The sequence below is a fragment of the Euprymna scolopes genome, chromosome 2, assembly GCF_053919585.1.
Source record: "Euprymna scolopes isolate OS-2025 chromosome 2, ASM5391958v1, whole genome shotgun sequence".
Classification (NCBI taxonomy): Eukaryota; Metazoa; Mollusca; class Cephalopoda; order Sepiida; family Sepiolidae; genus Euprymna; species Euprymna scolopes.
This window is the reverse complement of record NC_136483.1, coordinates 75,990,201-76,009,556: the sequence shown is the minus strand read 5'-3', so window position 1 is coordinate 76,009,556 and position 19,356 is coordinate 75,990,201. Positions and strand designations below refer to the sequence as shown.

Sequence of the window (19,356 nt, the reverse complement as noted above, 5' to 3'; positions counted from 1 at the left end):
GTTTTTGTGTATTGTCCTTTGGTGTTTGCTCTAGGTTTTCCAGAGCCGATGTAATGCTCTCTGGGTAGTCATTTTGGTGGAGAGTTATTCTTGGTTGTCCAAGTACGCCTGGTATGTGTTGTCATTGCTACATATTGTTCTGGCATGGTGTTGTAAGCCCCAGACGATTCCTTTTTTTTTTAAGTTATATAGATGGTGAGAGTTGAAATTTAGGTATTGCCCCGTGAAGGTTGGTTTTCAATATATGGAAGATACAAAATTCTGATCCGTGCAGGTTATTAATACATCTAGGAATGCTAGTTTATTGTTGTGTTGCTTTTCCATAGTGAACTGGATAGACAGACAAATGGAGTTTACATGGTCTAGTAAGTGTTGGACATCCTCCTGGTGGGGCTAGAATATGAATGTATCATCCACAAATCATAGCCACATAGTTGGTTTCAGTGGTATTAAACTTATTGCTAACTTCTCAAAATGTTCCATGTATATATTGGCTAGTACTGGGGACAGTGATGAATCCATTGCTAAATCTTCTTGTTGATATATGTCGGTTCCCAATGTGAAATGTGTAGTCTCTACAGAGAAGAACAACATTTCCATTAGGTTGTCAATTGGGATGCGGATTCATTCTCTCAGTGATGTATCTGAGGACAGCTTCTTCCTTACCACTATTAATGTTTCGTCAGTGGGTACTTTGGTGAACAAACTCACCACATCTAGGCTCACCATCTGGTTTGAATGAATGGGAGCATCCTTGATTATTTCAACAAGTGAGTTCAGTTTGGGACATATGATGAGGTCTTGCCTATGATTGGGCTGATTATGTCAACTAGGAAACAGTTCAAGGGATGGCACGCTGAACCTTGAGCGCTGACGATGGGTCTTAATGACGGCACCCATAAACATCATTTACAGGACTTGTTGAATGCATTCTAAGAACTCAGCAGACATTTTTTTATTTGCCGATGTATCTACACATTATCGAAAAGACGTTATATACATATTTTCATTCTTCAATTTTCGTGTCTATGACCCCAGGCAATATCAGATAGCCAGTCTATTTTTTTTAAATGAAAATCAAACCAAACAAGACATGAAGCCACTTGATATTAAAAAATAAAATACTACTTCAAGCTAAAAAAAAAAAAAACTAACTCAGAATAAGATAGATAGATTTTGAATCAGATTTTTTTTGCTAAAAACACTGCTTATAGAATGTGAGGCCCAAAGGGAAGTGAGAGTTACAAGAAATAAGAAAGATGGAAAAGTGAAATATTTTATATAAAATATTTTATGTAAATTAAAATCTCCCACATTTTTCTCTTCAAAACTAAAAAAAAAGAAGATTTTATACAATTTCAAAAACTCTTAATTATAAAAAGAATAAATTACTTTTAATAAAATCCTGTTACATTGTTTTTTTTTTTTTTTACCTTGGAGTGCCACCACTTATCAAAGCCCAGAGGCCATTCTGGAATAAAGGTTAAGTGTTAGGTAGATGGTGGAACAACAAGATCAGTCATGGTGGAACTTGGGTATGGCTAGATTATCTAAATGATGATATTAGATTTAAAGATGACCATGTTATAGTCAGCTGGGAAGCAGACACTCGGTATTGCATTCCACAGATGGACAGTTCTAGGAAAGAAACTCTGCTCATGGAATCTTTGTTTGGTTTTGGACACAGATAGAGAATGAGGAAAATCGTTGGCGGTTGTTTCAGCTAGGCAAGTATTTGTTGCAAATGTTTTACATGAAGGAACCATAGATTGGAGCTCAGTCGAGCACCTACTATAAAGCTATCAATAAAGCAGAGACAGACTCACAACGTCTCTTCTGTGAAAAAAAAGGAAATAGGGAGGCGAAAAGATCATCGCCCACTAAATTTTGAAGACAGTTCTGTCAAGCCAAGAAGTGGTATTCTTAAGAGCTTTACCCCAGATGTGGCAACAGTACCCCATCTTGGCATGTATTTGTCTCTTGTACAGGTAAAGGATTGTGTTGAGAGTGAGATACTTTCTGGTAGACCGATCCCACCATTTTTCCACTGATTTTGGCAATGGATCTGATATCGGTCGGTCTTCCATTTCAGGTCAGAAGTAAGGTCAATCTCAGAAGTTTGTTGAAGTCGAGTGCTTCCTCAAGGTGAGAGCAATTCATTTCAACCAGGGCAAAGCGCACATATGAGCATTGGTGGTGAAAAGATAGAAATTTGGTTTTGGATGCATTAAAAGTAACTAGCCATTTTTTACCTCATTGCACCACATACTCCAGGTCAGAAGAAAGAGATAAAAAAATCGATATTTGTGCAACTTACACACTGGATTTCCATAAATGTCTACTCCAGCTCAATCGGAAGCTGACATAAAACACCGGAATATGCCAAGTGCTAATCAAGTTGATGAGCCAATCAAAAGGCAATAACAAAGCACTTAGCCAATAAAAAGCAAAGCAGATTACTTCTAAAAAAATTGGAAGAAAAAAAATTTAGTTTTTAATTTTAATCAGTCAGAAGAATGGAGCACATGACAATGAATTGAATGAGCCTAGATAAAATATTACAGACGTTGAAGCAAGTTTTTAAATTAATACCATCTGCAGTGAAGTGCAGAACATATAGCAGGAAGTGCAGCATAAAATAACAAGCTTCTGTTAGCGATGGTGTTGCTTGGAGGTGCACAAATGTACAATGCAGAAAATGGACACCTTAGACATTCTTTTCACAAATGAAACTGGAAATAGCAAAAATCCTTAAAACCTATGGGTGCACGATATGATCACTACAAAAAATTTGAAGAGAGAATGTGGGGTTGGCTCGAAACATACTGTTACTGATTGGAAGAATTCATGGGAGACATTTGTTGGAATTATTTCCTTAGGAATCCTGGCATACAGTGGAAATCAATGTCTGTCTTTAACAGAGGAAACATAATATCAGGAGACTACTCGCACCACTTTGGGTCTTTGTGGATATAACCCCACCAAGAAAGAGGGTTTCTTAGTCACTGTACCAAATCACAATGCCAAAACTCTTCTTCCTATAATAAAACAATACATTCTGCGAGAGATCACAATAATATTCGACTGTTGGAAAATGTACAGCAAAGTTGGAAGAGAATGAACCACAGGCTGAATTTTGTAGATCCTGTAATGAAGAATGTATGGTATTATTACCATACATTAACATGGGTACTAATTAGAGGTCACCATTTCGGTAGGCTCCCACTTCGGGGCGGCTCCGAATAACAGGGAAAACTGGAGCGCTGAAATAGAAAGAAATACTGGTAAAAGAAGACATTCTTATAAAATGAGGACGTGTAACACGACTTTGTTATGAATTCATGAGGTTTTATATATCCAATATCTATGTGTGTTTTCCCAAAACTCGGGTTACAAAGAAAGACAGTGCATTTTGTAAAGTCTGTATTAATGTTCAATGCTCCTCTTGGCTACCTAACGGAAGCTGAGGAGTGAGGCGTGTGTTCTGTCTCTAGTCGCTGTGGAAGTAGGGACGTTTCCTTCACTCGAATGTCCCACATAAGCCGTTCTCGCTTTTCATTGGCTGGAACCTCTGATGACGTATAAGAAGAAAGGAAGGAAAAGAGAAAAGAGTAGGGAGAAAGAGAGAACTAAGGTGAGAATATAGCCTAGTCTCGTAGTTGTAGCAGCTCGCTACAACTATTACAAATCATGTGGAGAGGATGTGGAAGGAGGCAAAAACATGCAACAAAAAAGAATGTGGAAACAGCTGGGGGCTTCTCTTTAGCTACCTAATGGAATTTATGTGGAGACAAAAACTCGGAAATAATTAATTTGTCTTCATCATAAACCACATCGCTACCCATTTGAAGAGCTTCCTTCCATTTTTTTTCTAGCTCTTCTCATCCCTCTTTGCTATCGCCTGCTGCCTTACAGTTGAACAAAAATCTTCCTAAGGAAATATCCTGTCCTCTAACAGTTTCCTCCTTGATGAAAAATGTAAAAGAAAAATAACATTTTACACCCCCACCTCTCCAATAAACAAAAAATCTTCTCATTTTTGCTGGTTGACAAACGCTGAGTTCACACCTCTATGTTATTTAAAACAGAACTCATTTTTACTGTTTGAAAAATGTTAAGCTAGCATGTCTTTGTGAAAACTCTTACTTTCTTTTGGAAGATGAAAGAGAGTTTATAAAAGAACTATAGAAAGATAGAAGGTGGCTATTCAAGACAGTCACTTTTTGGCATTCCTTCCTATCGCAGCTCCCTTCACTAGAAATTAATCTATTCTGCATAAATAAATAAATAAATAGCCTTTGATATTTGAAAAAAAAATCACTTGACCGCCGGTCGAGTGTGAGGGGAAAATTTACTCACCCCAAAATATTTTTACTCGTCCGACTTTTTGTCTTTGTTTCAGTCAATAATAGTAAATAATTTTACAACAATTCAAGAAATTACCGTGTGTATAATCTAACAAGAAAATATTTGTTTAACTCTTGTAAATCAACTATTTTATCACAACCAACATTTCAGTAAATATTCAACAAAACGTTAAAATACAACACCAGTTTCTTTATATAGCATCATTCATATTATTGTTCCATAGAAATAAGAATCATTTCTTCGGATGCTGATACGTACTATCAAAATGACAATTGAAATATAAATAATTCAAGACTGTTTTTATTGGAACCGTTAGAAAAGGAATATATCTAACTTTATATACAAAGAAAACATAATGTAAAATCACACCCTTGAAATAAATATATTTTTAAATGCAAAACAAATATTAGAGATTCATTTTTTCATTAAAACATTTCAATATGAAGTCTCTAATTGAAAAATATTCTGAAACACACAATCATCCCAGCAGCTCAAAGAATCAGAAATAGTTACTTACAATAATTACTGAACAAAACTCGAAGCGAGATCATAATAAAAATGGACATTTAGTATCATATAGCATTGAACATTTCAGCGAAATTTATATAGATTAACCTAATAATAAAATAGCTTTGTTAATGAAACAATAAAGGTTTTTTTATGCATTTATTCTATATTTTTATTTTTTACAAGGCAATATTATATCATGTATAACATGTTACTAATAATCAGCCGTCTTGATATTTTTATGTGTTTACATTTTTATAATTCATGTCCCTGGAATAAATAATGTTTGTTTACGAAGAAACAAAACTGAAGCGAAAACTGATTACTTACTTGTTATATAATTTAATTTTCGGTGCATGCTTGACGGAACGATGCGTTTTTTTTTCCTCTTCCAAATGTTCATCTTTACTTTTGTAAGCATGCAGTGTATGTAGTTGTAGCATCGAAGAATTTTTTTTCCAAATGAAGGCAACATTTTGACTACACACGGAATGTATAAATTTGACCTCTTGTTGTCCTTTAGCGTGACCACTCTTTTTTCTATACGATATTCCAACGGTCTCACAGCTAGAGATGAAAGAATTCACAAATGATGAGACATAGGTCATTGAGGGTCATAAAATAAATGAGTTTTTCCTGTTTCTTTATTTGACTGGCGGGCGAGTGATTTACGACTTTTAGTGGCCCCAAGAAATTTTCAATCTGCTGTAAAGTCTCAAAGGCTGTACATATATATATATATATATGTATATATATATATATATATATATATATATATATATATATATATATATATATATACCATGTCTTGTTGTGAGAGAGCAAAGAGAGTAACATAGTGCTGATATACCAACTAAAAAGAGACACGATTTTGCTTTAAAAAGATTAAATGTATTAAAAGCATCTAAATGAATAAATGCTACAAAAATGTTTTCTTTTATAACTCCTATATTACAGGGTGACCCAAAAAAAAAAAGAAGACATTCAATTGTTTTTCTGAGCATTTTACAGTCAACAGAAAAAAAGGCCAAAAACCCTAGTGTTTTGATGTGATGTTTTGAATATAATAAACTAGTTATGACCAAAGTTTCATTTCATTCAACAAAACACTAAGAAATGGGGCCTAATTAGAGTGGGGGCCCGTTTTTTTTTTGGGGGGGGGTCACCCTGTATTAGTAAATGGGTTATTGTTATTTAAATCAATAATACGGCAGAACTTTGAAATACAATAGGTATATACATTTTTTTTATTTTTTTTATTCAATTTTCACCCCAAACAAGGCACAGTGCCACTTTGAAGCAGTGGGCTACTATTAGGGAATTAATTAGCGGGGTCATTATGAAGGGAGAAGAGTAGAAAGATGTTTGTTAACATTACACTTGAACTTCTGCATATCATTGCAGTTGGGAAAGCAGAATCCCGGAAGGGAGTTCCAAAGACCCGCAGTTCTGGGGAAGAAACTATTGGAGTAAAAGGCTTTCTTGCACCTAGGGATCTCTACTGTAAAGGGATGAGACTTAGTAGTTTGTCGGGGGTAGTTACGTCGGGGAGGTACAAGTGTTTGCAGTTCGTCAGAGCATTCACCATTAAAGTATTTGTAGAACAGGCAGAGGGATGCAACATCTCGTCGATGGGACAGAGGTTGAAGCCTAGATGACAGTTCAGGACCTATCAGGTTGGCGACTCTTTTTTGAATCCTATCCAGGAGCGAGAGACAAGCAACAGATGCACCAGCCCAGATGTGACAACAGTACTCCATACATGGGCGAATGGTTGCCTTATAGAGGTATAGGATACTGGCAGGCGTAAGTAGTTTTCTAGCACGGTAGAGGGAGCCAACCTTCCTTGCAGCAGCCTTGGCAATGCTCTCAATGTATCTATTCTAGTTCATATTCCCTGTAAACGTTAGGCCGAGGAGTCTAAAAGAAGTACTTTCAGGCAATGTGTTCTTGGCCATTGCTATTGGTGGTAGAGAAGGTTTCTTGTAGTTATTGAAGGAAACAAGCTTAGTCTTAGCAGCATTGAATGTGACCAACCATTTTTGTCTCCATTCCACTACGGATTGGAGGTCATCCTCTAGTGTTTCTGCCATTTCCTTGGATATGTGTTCATTTGTTTTCCCCTCATATCTGTTATAGAGAGTGGTGTCATCGGCAAATATACCCATCTCCGAAACAATATTATCAGGGAGGTCGTTTATGAATATCAGGAATAATAGAGGTCCAAGGATAGACCCCTGAGGTACTCCCGCATTTATGTCATATTGTTTGGATGTATGTCCGTCGAGGACAACTTTCATTTTTCTATTACTTAAGAAGGATTTAATTACATTATGAATTCTTCCAGTGATTCCATATGATTTAATTTTCGTTAGAAGACCATCATGCCATACCCTGTCAAAAGCCTTAGATATATCAAGGGCCACCGCTCTATCCTCCCCTGTTTTATCCAATGAACGGTATATACGTTCAGAAACTACAGTTAAGATATCTGCTGTTGAACGGGCTTGCCTGAATCCATATTGTTTGTCAGTCAGGAGTTTAGCAGCTGTTAGGTGCTGGACTAGGGCTTGATTAACTAAGGACTCAAATATTTTGGCGAAAAGCGGGAGGAGGCTAATGGGGCGATAATTTAGTGGGTCAGTTCTTTCACCAGAATTCTTGAAGACTGGTATCACAGAGGCGGTTTTCCAGCAGTCGGGAAAACAAGATTCGTTAAGGCATTTATTGTAAAGTTTGGACAGAACTGGAGCAACCTCGGCAGAGCATTTTTTTAATAGCACAGCCGGGATGAGATCTGGTCCACATGCTTTTGAGGTGTCTAGGTTTTTTATAATAGCATGTAACTGAGAAGGGATGATTTTCAAATCGTCAAGTGTGGCGTCTGTTCGCAGAGGAAAATCAGGGAGTGAGTGGTGTACCGAGTTCAGTGTGGAGTTTGAGGCAAACCGACTGGCAAGCAGATTAGCCTTGTCAGTTGCCGTGCAAGCAACCTCATGATTGTTTGTTAGTGGGGGAATAATTGACTGTCCATTATTAACTACGCTGTTGTAGATTTTCCAAAAATCCCGGGTTCCTCATATATATATTTCATTATCATTATACATATATAGTACTGACGAAAGCTCCATAGATAATCATCTATCAAATTTGTATAACTATTTTTAAAACAGTCTATAATAAATTCATGTTTAGTGTTATTCATTTCTAATTTTATTGTTTTATTTTTCTGATATGTCTGCAATAACTTTGTTAATATTAACAGTAACTAATAAAAGTTTAATAAAAGAGTTCATAGAGAGAGGAAATATATGAATACTCTCTCCCCCACTTCATCTCTCCCTTCTACTCTCTCTTTACTTCCTCTTCTTCTTTTCTTAAAACTTGTTTTCCTAATACTTCTCTTGAAATAAAAACTGTTCCAATTAATTTAAAAAAAAAAAGGAAATAAAAACATATCTATTCATGAAACTCCAATTCTTATAATTTTTCTTTAAAATAAAAATTAACATCAAAAACATTTTCTTAAAAAATTCACATTTTTCTCTGGAAATTTTCTTAAAACAAAATTTATTTATTTATTCATATATAAAAATAAAAAGGGTGCATTTGTGCATTTTACCGAATTTCTGTAAATGTCCACTTGAGCTCAACTGGGACCTGATATACACTGCTGGAATATGCCGAGCGATGCCGAACAATCCTTAAAAATGCTAAAAAACAGAAAATAATAACATTCATTTGTTACAAATTACAATTTAAAAAAAATTGGAAAAAAAAACATAACAGCTTACTGTAAGTTTTATGAATGAATATTGCTTTATTTTATTTATTTATTTATTGTGCATGTAAATAAGTATAAACATCTTTTTTTCACGCGTGATTAAAATCTAACTTGGGAGGGAGGTAGTCTTCTAATTGGTAACAGTATGCTCCGAGCCCACCCCACCTTTTGTATTTTTTTTTGTGGCCATAGCCTACACCTCATTTTAGATGCTATCAGTTTATCCGCCATCTGTACTAATTTGTCGAGCATAAATTAATTGCTGTGTGCTGCTTGTGCAGTCACTCACACACACACACACACACACACACACACACACACACACACACACACACACACACACACACACACACATACACACACTCGTGCGCAAATAAACAAACGTTCATTCATTTCAATTCCCCGCGCATTTTGCACAAAATAAGTTCTTCTAGCAACGGCATCATTTTAAATACGCCCACATACTTTTTCTCACAACAATAAAAGTAAAATTAACATATTTCTGGTGGACGTAGTTGGTGACAGTATCATGTGACACAAGCGACCAATGAGAAAATTTAAAAGATAGTCTTTTCAACCCTTTTCCAAAAACCAAAATATCAGCAGTAGCAATCTTGTTTTGGAGCCGGTTCAAAATGTATAAAAACACATCAAACATTCTTTCTTCCCTTCTTTTTCCCTTCTTCTCGCTTCGACATTACACGAGAACATGCCTCTCGTTTTCATAACATCGTCGCTGTCAAAGCCATCAAAACCATGATTACACACCCCACGCGGACACTCAAAAATCACTTATGCACACACGCATCCATTCTGCACATTTTCTAATTAACAACAAAAAATTACTTTCCTCACGAATTATTTCCTCATGGGACTTTTAAATAAGGCGAACTTTGCCAGTTAAAACACCAAACCTTAAAATAAGGACATTATTTTCACACAAGACTTTTACCTTCTAATCTTATTAAGTCCGCGAAGAACTTTCGTCTAACATTCTAATCATAATGACTTCGCAAGAACTTTCACCAATCAGACCTTTGCTTGTTCATCTTGTTGTTTTCGTTGAAAAATAAATGCGGTGCATTTTAAACCAGAAGGAAGTATTTTGTTTCATTCTTTTTTTTATTATTTTGTTTGAGGCAAAGAGATTTAATTTCACTTAAACTTCTTTTTCCCTACATGCTCCATGATTTACAATTAATAACTAAAAAAAAGTTGTTGTTGTTTTTTAATTATTTTTATTTTATCAAAAGCCATCTGCTCGGCTTCTTATAGACTAATTGCATTTTGATTGACTGATCAATTTTATCAACGTTCAGCATTATCCGGCAATTTGCGTAAGTTTCCAGCCCAGCCCTCCTGAATATTTACGAGAATCTGGTTCTAAAAATGTACTAGTACCACAAAAATATTTATTCATGAAACTTATAGGAGATTGTTTTTATATTTTACTAGCGAGGGGTACCCAGCGTTGCCCGGGTGTTTGGAGGTGTGTGTGGTTTTGGGTAAATCGAAACTACGTTAACCATTGAGCCACGGCGACGGACAACGTTAAACAGGTTTGAATTTATTTAACTATAAAAACAGGCGTGTGCAATAAAAGTTAACTCTTCTGCTTTCATTTGACCTAATTAAGAAGGTCAAAAAGTCACGCTGGACGTTTTTCCTGGCGCAATGCAGAGAACGTCCGTTTGAGTTTAGTTTCAGTTTATTTATACTAAAAAGCCCAGTCAACACACGAGAAGCCAAAATAGCAATAATTTTGTAAAAGTCGACGTAAATAAATCTATAAGCTACATGAGTTCCCAAATCCTACATATTATTATCTAGGACTTATATACACAGTTTTAAGCAATAGTAACGACACCGGGAGCGTGTGTGAGAAAAGCCTTTGCCAGACATACACAAAATGGTCACACACATTTTGCCTTTTATATATATAGATAGACTAGCGAGGGGTACCCGGTGTTGCCCGGGTGGTTGGAGGTGTGTGTGTGTGGGGGGGGGGGTTAAAATAAAAAAAAATGTTTTGGTAGGTATGAGGATCGAACCCGAACCCGAACCCTTGAGACAAAGTTGGAAATTAAAGTGTGAAAAAAAAGAGTGCAATGTTAACCATTGGGCCACCGCGAGATGCTAACGGAAACACATTTGAATTTATTTAATTACTTGGATTTAGCAGGTGCACGTTTTAATGACTTAATGAGGTCAACTTTTGACTGCGGAGTAGCATTTCATTTAGTGCGGTGTAGCGTCTACCCCGGAACTAAAATTTGACAGAGACTTTTGAATTGTCACCGTTTCCAGAGAGCTCTAAAAAAGAGGACAAAAAAAAAATGTGGCGCTAAATTCGAGTGCCCTCTCTTCCTCTTTCACTCGCTGACCCTTGAGGAGTTAACACGCGCTACCACTGTGTCTGTCACATGTGCGCAACATGCGCTATGCCAGTTCTCATAATGAAACAAAAAAAACATTCTTCTTACCTTTCCACGCCACTTTTCACTCGAACGGCTATCCCAAAGAAAAATATTTAATTTATCTTTTCTTTTCGACTTTACGCCAAAAAAGAGAACATTTACCCAGTCAGTGAAGATTTCTTTCTTTTCTACAGACACAAAAGAAACCACATGAGTGTGATACACAAAAGGGTAAATAAAATTACACTTCTTTTAACAAGCCAAGTCTGACTATTTATTTTCATTAATTTTTCTGAATATTTGTTTTTTATTAATGTTTATGAAAAATTATTTTTAACGAGCTGTTCGTCGTTTTGCCCGGCGAGCAGCTCACTTCGGTGGGACTGCTTTTTTTCCCCCCAAGAAGTTGGGAGTAGGGGAAACAGCTCCACTTGTCTAAATTGGATAGCAATTGTTTGATATGTGGAAAATATTTCCAAATTGATCAAAGCTGATTGCTGTCAGACATTTCCGCCGATAGACGGAAAATACAACCAGAATGAGTGTCACTTTTATTATAGGAAAAAGACTAATCCACATGCAGCGAGCGATAAATGTTGAATATTTATCTTCTCCAAGTCGAGCAAATTAAATAGACAGGCGAGCTCCACTGTTAACTGTGAGATATTACGATTTATATGTGATATAAAAAGTTTTAAAATGTTGTGAACCGACTGACCGCTTCTCTGAAAAAAGCCTTTTGTAGACATACAGAAAAAGTGAACACACATACATACATTTTCGCTAAAAAAAAAAAAAGAAAATTGGTTTTTAATCATGTAAAAAAATAAAATGTTTCTTTTATTTACAACAAAAAATAAATAAATAAACCATTAAACAATATTTATTCATGAAACTTATGATAGGTTGTTGTTATATTTTATTCCATTGTTTTTCCATTTTTTTTCTTGTAATTAGTATCTGATAAATGTTATTTTCTGTTTTCTAAAGTTTGTTAATTTGATCGGCGCTTAGCATATTCCGGCAGTTTACGTCAAGCGGACATTTACAGAAATCCGGTGCACAAGGTGCAAAAACACTAAAAAAAATTTTTTTTTTTTAAATACTTAAATTTAACATAGGTTTACAATTTGGGAATGTTTCCAATCCAAGGCAAATAACTCTATTATACTTTATATTTTTATTTTGACATCATACATTTTTATAAAAGGCAACAAAAATATTTTCCCCATCTTATTTCTTCTACAAATAAGTAATTTTCATACAACTATATGACTTTACAGCTTTTAAAATCGATTACATTGAAGTTACATAAAATTGCGTAATTATTTTTTCGAGAAAAGAGTCCGATACGGAGGTATTAAATCCGTGAGAAAGTTACAAGTTATTACAACACAGATTACAATTTCCTGTCCGGTATGGAATATACCATACCGGACTCTCAGAAAAAAACGAAGACGAAAATTTAAATTACTTTAAAGTAATCGATCTAAAACCAGAAATAAACACTTAAATACAGATTGCTGTACAAAAGTAGAAATAAAATATGAATAAAATTTTTGAAGAGAAAACAATCTATTTAAATTTTCGTATTATTTTTGCTTGAGAGTCCGGTATGGTGATGCACAATACCGGACCGGAAGTAAGAGCATAATCCGTTCTTTGGAGTTAGTTGGTTTAAAAATAAAATGTAAATAAAGGAAAAATTATTATATTTTCATTTACTATGAGAAATGTTAACAAATAAGATAATTAAAATCAGTGGCTAGACTTCAAAATGAATAATAATTAAAACAAAAAAATAGTGTTGATTTCACGTTCACGTGATGTTAGCAAACGAGATTCGATTTTTGTAATGGCCGTCTTGGAAAACTCACAATTTCTACTGTAAACTGCGTAGGTTGTTTATTTTGTAAAATTTCCAAATTTGTCACTGTTCTGATTGTGACGCGATTTTCTTTCCTCGGTCGACTGACTGCCTTTTATACATACATACATATATATTGTCAGCTAGTTTCCTCCCATTTATCGGATACATTAAGCAGTTTTTAACAGGATTTCGTTGTTTTATAACTCAACTTGTATTATTTCTTCTTGACTTGCCATGGCGGCAAGATATTTTCGTTATTTCTACGCCAACACGTGACAACACTCCCCCCAAAATGTAAGTATATGTCATAACATATCTTATTCACCCCTAAATAAATGAATGCTTGTATAACGGTGTCTGATTGTATTCGATATTTGTTCTGATTTATTTACAAGACGGCCACCCGGCGTTGCCAGGTGGCATTGATAGAGTTTCTAAAAAAAAAAAAAAAAAAAAAAAAAAGTATTTTGGTACTCATACTCTTATGTTACCATGTTGAAATAACGTTATTAAGATAGACATTCTTAACATCGGGAGGGGTGTGTTTGGTGCTTATGCACTTATGTTACTGTGTGAAATACCGTTATTATTTAGGAAGCCATTCTTAACATGGAGAAAGTGTTTGTAACTATACTGTACTTCCACCTAACAATTTAATTTAAAAAAAAAAATCGTGAAACTTGAATTTAATCTGAAAATACTATTAAAACATAGCACGGTAACATAACTGCATAAGTACCAGCATTTTTTTTACCTCTCCCACCTCTGGCAACTTGTTCAATAGATATAGGTACGTGAAAGAAAATTTCAAAGTTAACATATCTCAAAATGGAACAGCTCAGCAGAAAGAGTATGCAGAGCCCATTCTAATGATACTTGAACCACCTCTGTAGGACAAATAATAAGAAAGTTACAGCAATTCTAAAGTTGAAATTTGAGGCTAATTTTTGACAATAGAATCAATGGATTTCCTTAACAAAGTTGTGACCGATATCAAGATTTTTCACAGTTATTTTATCATAGCTTTCTTATTTCTTGTCCGATTTCAAAAAGACAAATATCACTGGAGAGCTTATTGAATGGAGAACAAGAAAAATATATTTTGAAAGTTTATTAATGAATTATTTACAAGATTAAGAGGTGAAAGGGGATGCTGGGGCGGAAGATGCAGTCAATTACTAAGGCAATATTACATCCCCGCATATGAAGTCTACTGCTAATGCTGATTTTTTATGTCAAAATAAACTGCAGAAGCACCGTTTTTTTTTTTATTTAATAGATATAATTTTTTTTTTACATTTCTCATGAACTTTTAGCATATAAATTATAAAAATTTCTTTTAGCATATAAATTAAAATTTCGAAAAAGTTGTCAAAAAAACAAATATATAACAAATAAATGTTATCAAAGGCAAGATAAGTTACTTTTCTACCTAACTGGATATATTTTTTGTGTTTTTATTTAACTCGAATACAGTGTTTATCGATGTATTGGAAAATTCAAAATGGCGCCCAACACTCTCTTTAACACGGTAAGTTCAAGAAAAGATGTTATAAATAATAAACTAGACAAAATACTGTTAGAAATTCGCTCATTATATGTTACTGTGACATAAGTTGGCATATATTCGGTGTTTTTGTAATAGTATTTTGTCTAGTTTATTATTTATAACACCTTTTCCCAAACTTACCGTGTTTAAGAGAGAGTGGCCGCCATTTTGAATTTTCCAATACAACGGTAAGCACTGCATGTTTTTCGAGCTGAATAAACATGTTACATTGAATAAAAACAAAACCTGTATCCAGTTTGGTAGAAAAGTAACTTATCTTGCCTTTGATAATATTTGTTATATATTTGTTTTTTGACAACTTTTTCGAATGTGTACAGTAATACAAACCCCAAAATTTCTTTTAAATTATTAAAACTTTTAGAATTTAAAGTTTGCAAAATGTGCATAATAAAAAATATATTCATGAAAGTTTTATTTTTTAATTTTAAAAATAACTCTTGTATTTTTTTTAATTGTAACTTTTTTTATTAGTTTATCATAAAATAAAAAAGCAAAGTAACAAAATGGAAGAAAAAAAAAGCAGCTCGATAAAATGATAAAATAGAAAAAAATACATTTTGTCGGGGAGAAATGTTTTGGTTTAAAGAAAGTAAAATTATTTAAATCCTAAAAGTTCATTATGCTGAAATAAATTTTAATAATTTAAAAGAATTTTTTTTAGCCAGCCGTAGTTTGGCGTCATTGCCGTTGTTGGAAAATATTTGTAAACAAAGTGCGTAGGTTAACGATATGGCGTTAGTGAAATTTTGAAAATTTTCGTAACGGCTTCACATTTTAGGTAAACTCAAAACCAATGAAGGTAAAGTCATATAGGCTTCATATTTCGCACAAATAAGGTTTAATATCTATATTAACGAATATATATAGTTTCAAAACTATTACAACTTACCTTCAGGTCTAATAATGATGATTTAAATGACACAAAACTTCACTTCAAAATTTTTTACACTTCTACTAAACGTATGGAAATAGTTCAAATACCAGCATGTAGCGAAACATGTGTGCTACCTCATCAGTATCCCTGCGGTGTAGTTAACCCCCCGGATATAGGTGGTAGGGGCCAATTTATGACACATACCTCAGTGCACAGAATTACGGCTTACTCAAGTTACCAATGCCACTTAACCCTCGTAAAAGCCTTGGCATTTTCACATACCTAATAGATATAATGGGAAGAAAAAGAAAGCAGAATGACGGTTTCAGGAGCACTATAATTGGAAGCAAAACATATTTTTGTCTCGATCTAGGGTAATCCTTTTGGCAGTTGGATTTTTCTCATATTGCAAACTAACCTTGCGTCTAGTTCTGTTCTCGTGAGGAGACAAGTAAATACGGGTGTTTTTGAAATACTTACGTGTAAAAATTTAAAATGTTTTACCTACCCTGTTGCAGTACTGTTGCACAGTCATTTGGTCCCTGATGCCTCCCAAATCAAAAAAATATTTTTTGAAACATATATATTACGGTAACAAGTTCAGGGTCACATCTGATTTGATGATGTAAGGTTTGTAATTATATCTTGTATAGTTTCTGATTTATAAGTATACACGAAATTATGACTTTCTTTTATACCTATACATTTCAAACAACATCTGTCAATTGCTCGAGATTTTGTCATTTTGTTACTTTGACAAATTGACAAGTTAACTATTTGTTGTTGAATAAATTTAAAATTCTTGGTACTCATGCAGAATACGAACCGTGATATTTTTTAGATGTGAGTTTACTTTTATTTATTAAATTGTAAGGTCAAAGTGCAAAATAGTTTTTTTTTTAAATTTTTATATATATATATATATATATATATATATATATATATATATATATATATATATATATCCCCCATCCCCATGTTAAGAAATAAGGTTTTTAGATGTTTTTTTCAGCACGGTTCATATTTTGCGCAAGTACCTAAAATTCTGTCTTTATTTATTTTTTAATAATGAATGAATTCATCAATCAGAACGGTTTTGCTCCACTTTTATATCCCCTTATAAAGAAAAAAATCAGAATTATAGGCCTAGATACTACTAAATCTTATGTCTAGAATCCTCCTTCAAATTTTGATTAAAATTCATTCCATGATTTCGATTTTAGAAAAGTGTCTCTAAGAAATCTTAAGAAAATGATTAACATTGCTGAATTAATCTTGCTGAATCGATTCTAAAATTCATAATGATCGGTTATAAAAACTACATATTGATCCCATTTTTTATGGTAGTTGTTTAGTTTAATCAAGACATTAAAAAATGAAAATATTGAAATATATATATTGTACGACTTGTTATGGAATAAAGTTTTTCATACAAATGATCACTTAATTTGATCAAGTAGCTTTCTTTTTTTTTTTTTTTTTTTTACAAAGGAATCAAATTTTTATGAGATCAATCGTCTCGCGGTCATCATAAAGCATTGAGGTTTTTCATGAAAAAAATCAACCATTTTAATCATTAAAAAAAAATGAATCATGACTTTGTGACCTTAAAGATTTTAAAAGGAAATTAGGTACTTGTACAGTTTAATCAAGACATAAAAAAATGAAAATATCGAGAAAAGGTTATATTGTACATTATGTACGTATCCGTTTTGGACTGAAGATCTCCGAAAAAAATTTCATTTAATTTGATCGAATGGTTTTTTTTTGGGGGGGGGGTTACAGCGGAAAAACACGTTTTTATGAGAGCACGTTGAAGTCAGCCATTATGGAAATTTTTAACACGCCACGGGGAGATAACTCAATGCAAAACACCGGGACTCCCTCCCATCTTTATTACTAGTTTTTCTTCCTAAAAATCGAACATTTTGTTCGGTATCATAAATTGTTTTTTCACTGTAAAAAAAAAAACAAAAAAATACCACTACTACTTGATGAAATTAAGTGACATTTTTTTTTTTTTTTCCAAAGAACTTCGTTCCATAACGGATACGTACAATATAACCTTTTTTCGATATTTTTACTTTTTAATGTCTTGATTAAACTGTACAAGTACCCTCGTGGAGTAGTTTTTGCATTTTTTTTTATTCAAGAAAAGAAAATTTTCCTTTTTCGATATGAGAAAAAACAGCGACGACATTGAAATGAAAACTTTGTTTGACAAACCCTCTTCTTCATACCGTTATTATCAGTAGGTACACGATAAAGGTTTTTCTTTATTTTTGTTTATTTAGATGAATGATGAAAGTCGAAAATTACTTTTTTTTTTTAAATAAAATACTTAAGTAGATAAAAAGATAGATTTTAGATAAAAGAAAGAATGCTCTGGCGAATTGCAGACACTTGTGCTCCCTCGACTTAGACACCCTCGACAAACCCGACAGGCAGCTAAATCCCACCTCCACACAGTAGAGATCCCTAGATGTAAAAGATCTTTCTACTCCAGTAGTTTCTTCTCCAGAACCCATTCCATTCCAGGTCCCTACTTGCCCAACTGTACTGATATGCAGAAGTTCAAGTGTAACGTGAACTGACATCTTGCTGTCCAACTCCCTGCATAGTATCCTACCAGTAGTTGTTGCCCCTGATAATAGCCCCCGGGTTTGTATTACTGTACACATAGATTCGAAAACGTTGTCAAAAAACAAATATATAACAAATAAATGTTATCAAAGGCAAGATAAGTTACTTTTCTACCTAACTGGATATATTTTTCGTATTTTTATTCAATGTAACATGCTTATTCAGCTCGAAAAGCATAGTGTTTACCGATGTATTGGAAAATTCAAGATGACGCCCGACTTTCTCTTTAACACGGTAAGTTCAGGAAAAGATGTTATAAATAATAAACTAGACAAAATACTGTTAGAAACTCGCTCAATATATGTTACCGTGACATAAGTTGACATATATTCGGTGTTTTTTCAATAGTATTTTGTCTAGTTTGTTATTTACTAGCAGGGGTACCCGGCGTTGCTCGGATGTTTCGAGGTGTGTGCGGTTTTGAGTAAATCAAAACAAAAGAATAAAGTACCAGAAGTGTCTTCCTGGGACTGTTCATAATGTTCCCATTGTCGACTTCTTTTTCTGGTTGCAAAAAGAAACAATCAACCACTTTTTATCGACATTGTTTCACTGTTTATGAATCTTGAAATAAAATACATTACTACACATTAATAATATGTCACTTTTAATCACTTTTATCGACATCTTAAAACTTTTCTTACTCTTTTTAAATGACAACGTTAATGTTTATGAATATTGAAATAAAATACATTAGTAAACATTTATTAATATCTTTGTTTTTTACTGTTTATGTGTCAATGTTATCGACTTTTTCTTTTCTGATATTGAAATATTATATATATGAAATATTAAAATTATTCTTATATTGAATATTGAAATAAAAGACATTACTACACATTTATTAATAATCTCTTATTGAATATTGCAATAATACTTACGTTTAATTAATGTTATTTTCTTTTTTAATAGCATTTTATTTTTAAATGACGACGTTTGTACTGTTTATAAATATTAAAAGAAAAATAATTACTAAACATTTATTAGTAAGAAAATGGGTGCTAGTGCACTGATTATCGCGTTATTATTTAAGAAGCCATTCTTAACATGGGGAGGGTGCAAATGCGCCTAAAAAAGTAGAATCACATTTTACGGAATTAGCTAAGAGTGTTAATTTACAATAACAGGTCTGGCACCATTGGCACTTCTCAAAAATGATAATGGAAAAAAAAAGAAAAAAAAAAAGTTTAATTCAACACACAAAACTAAAAAAAAAAAGAAAAAGTTGGGAAATTATTTTAATATTCATTTTAAGAAAATGCTATTAAAAAAAGAGAAAGTCGATAAAAGTGAGACATAAACAGTAAAACATTAAAAAAAAAG

At 33.4% G+C, this 19,356-nt stretch overlaps 1 protein-coding gene across 6 annotated transcripts in view; it reads left to right on the top strand.

The window, feature by feature from the left end:
• The window catches only part of LOC145292509 (transmembrane protein 248-like), a 133,491-nt gene that overhangs the window by 35,209 nt on the left and 78,926 nt on the right, over nt 1–19,356 (top strand). The window contains exon 1 of one of the 6 annotated variants that reach the window (XM_080138731.1): nt 12,737–13,240. The exons of 3 other annotated variants lie outside the window; for them this stretch is intronic. The gene's annotated coding sequence lies outside the window, so the exon portion shown is untranslated. Of the gene's footprint in view, nt 1–12,736; nt 13,300–19,356 lie in introns of those variants that run through there. 2 more of the 6 variants (XM_080138734.1, XM_080138732.1) reach the window with 2 other exon arrangements.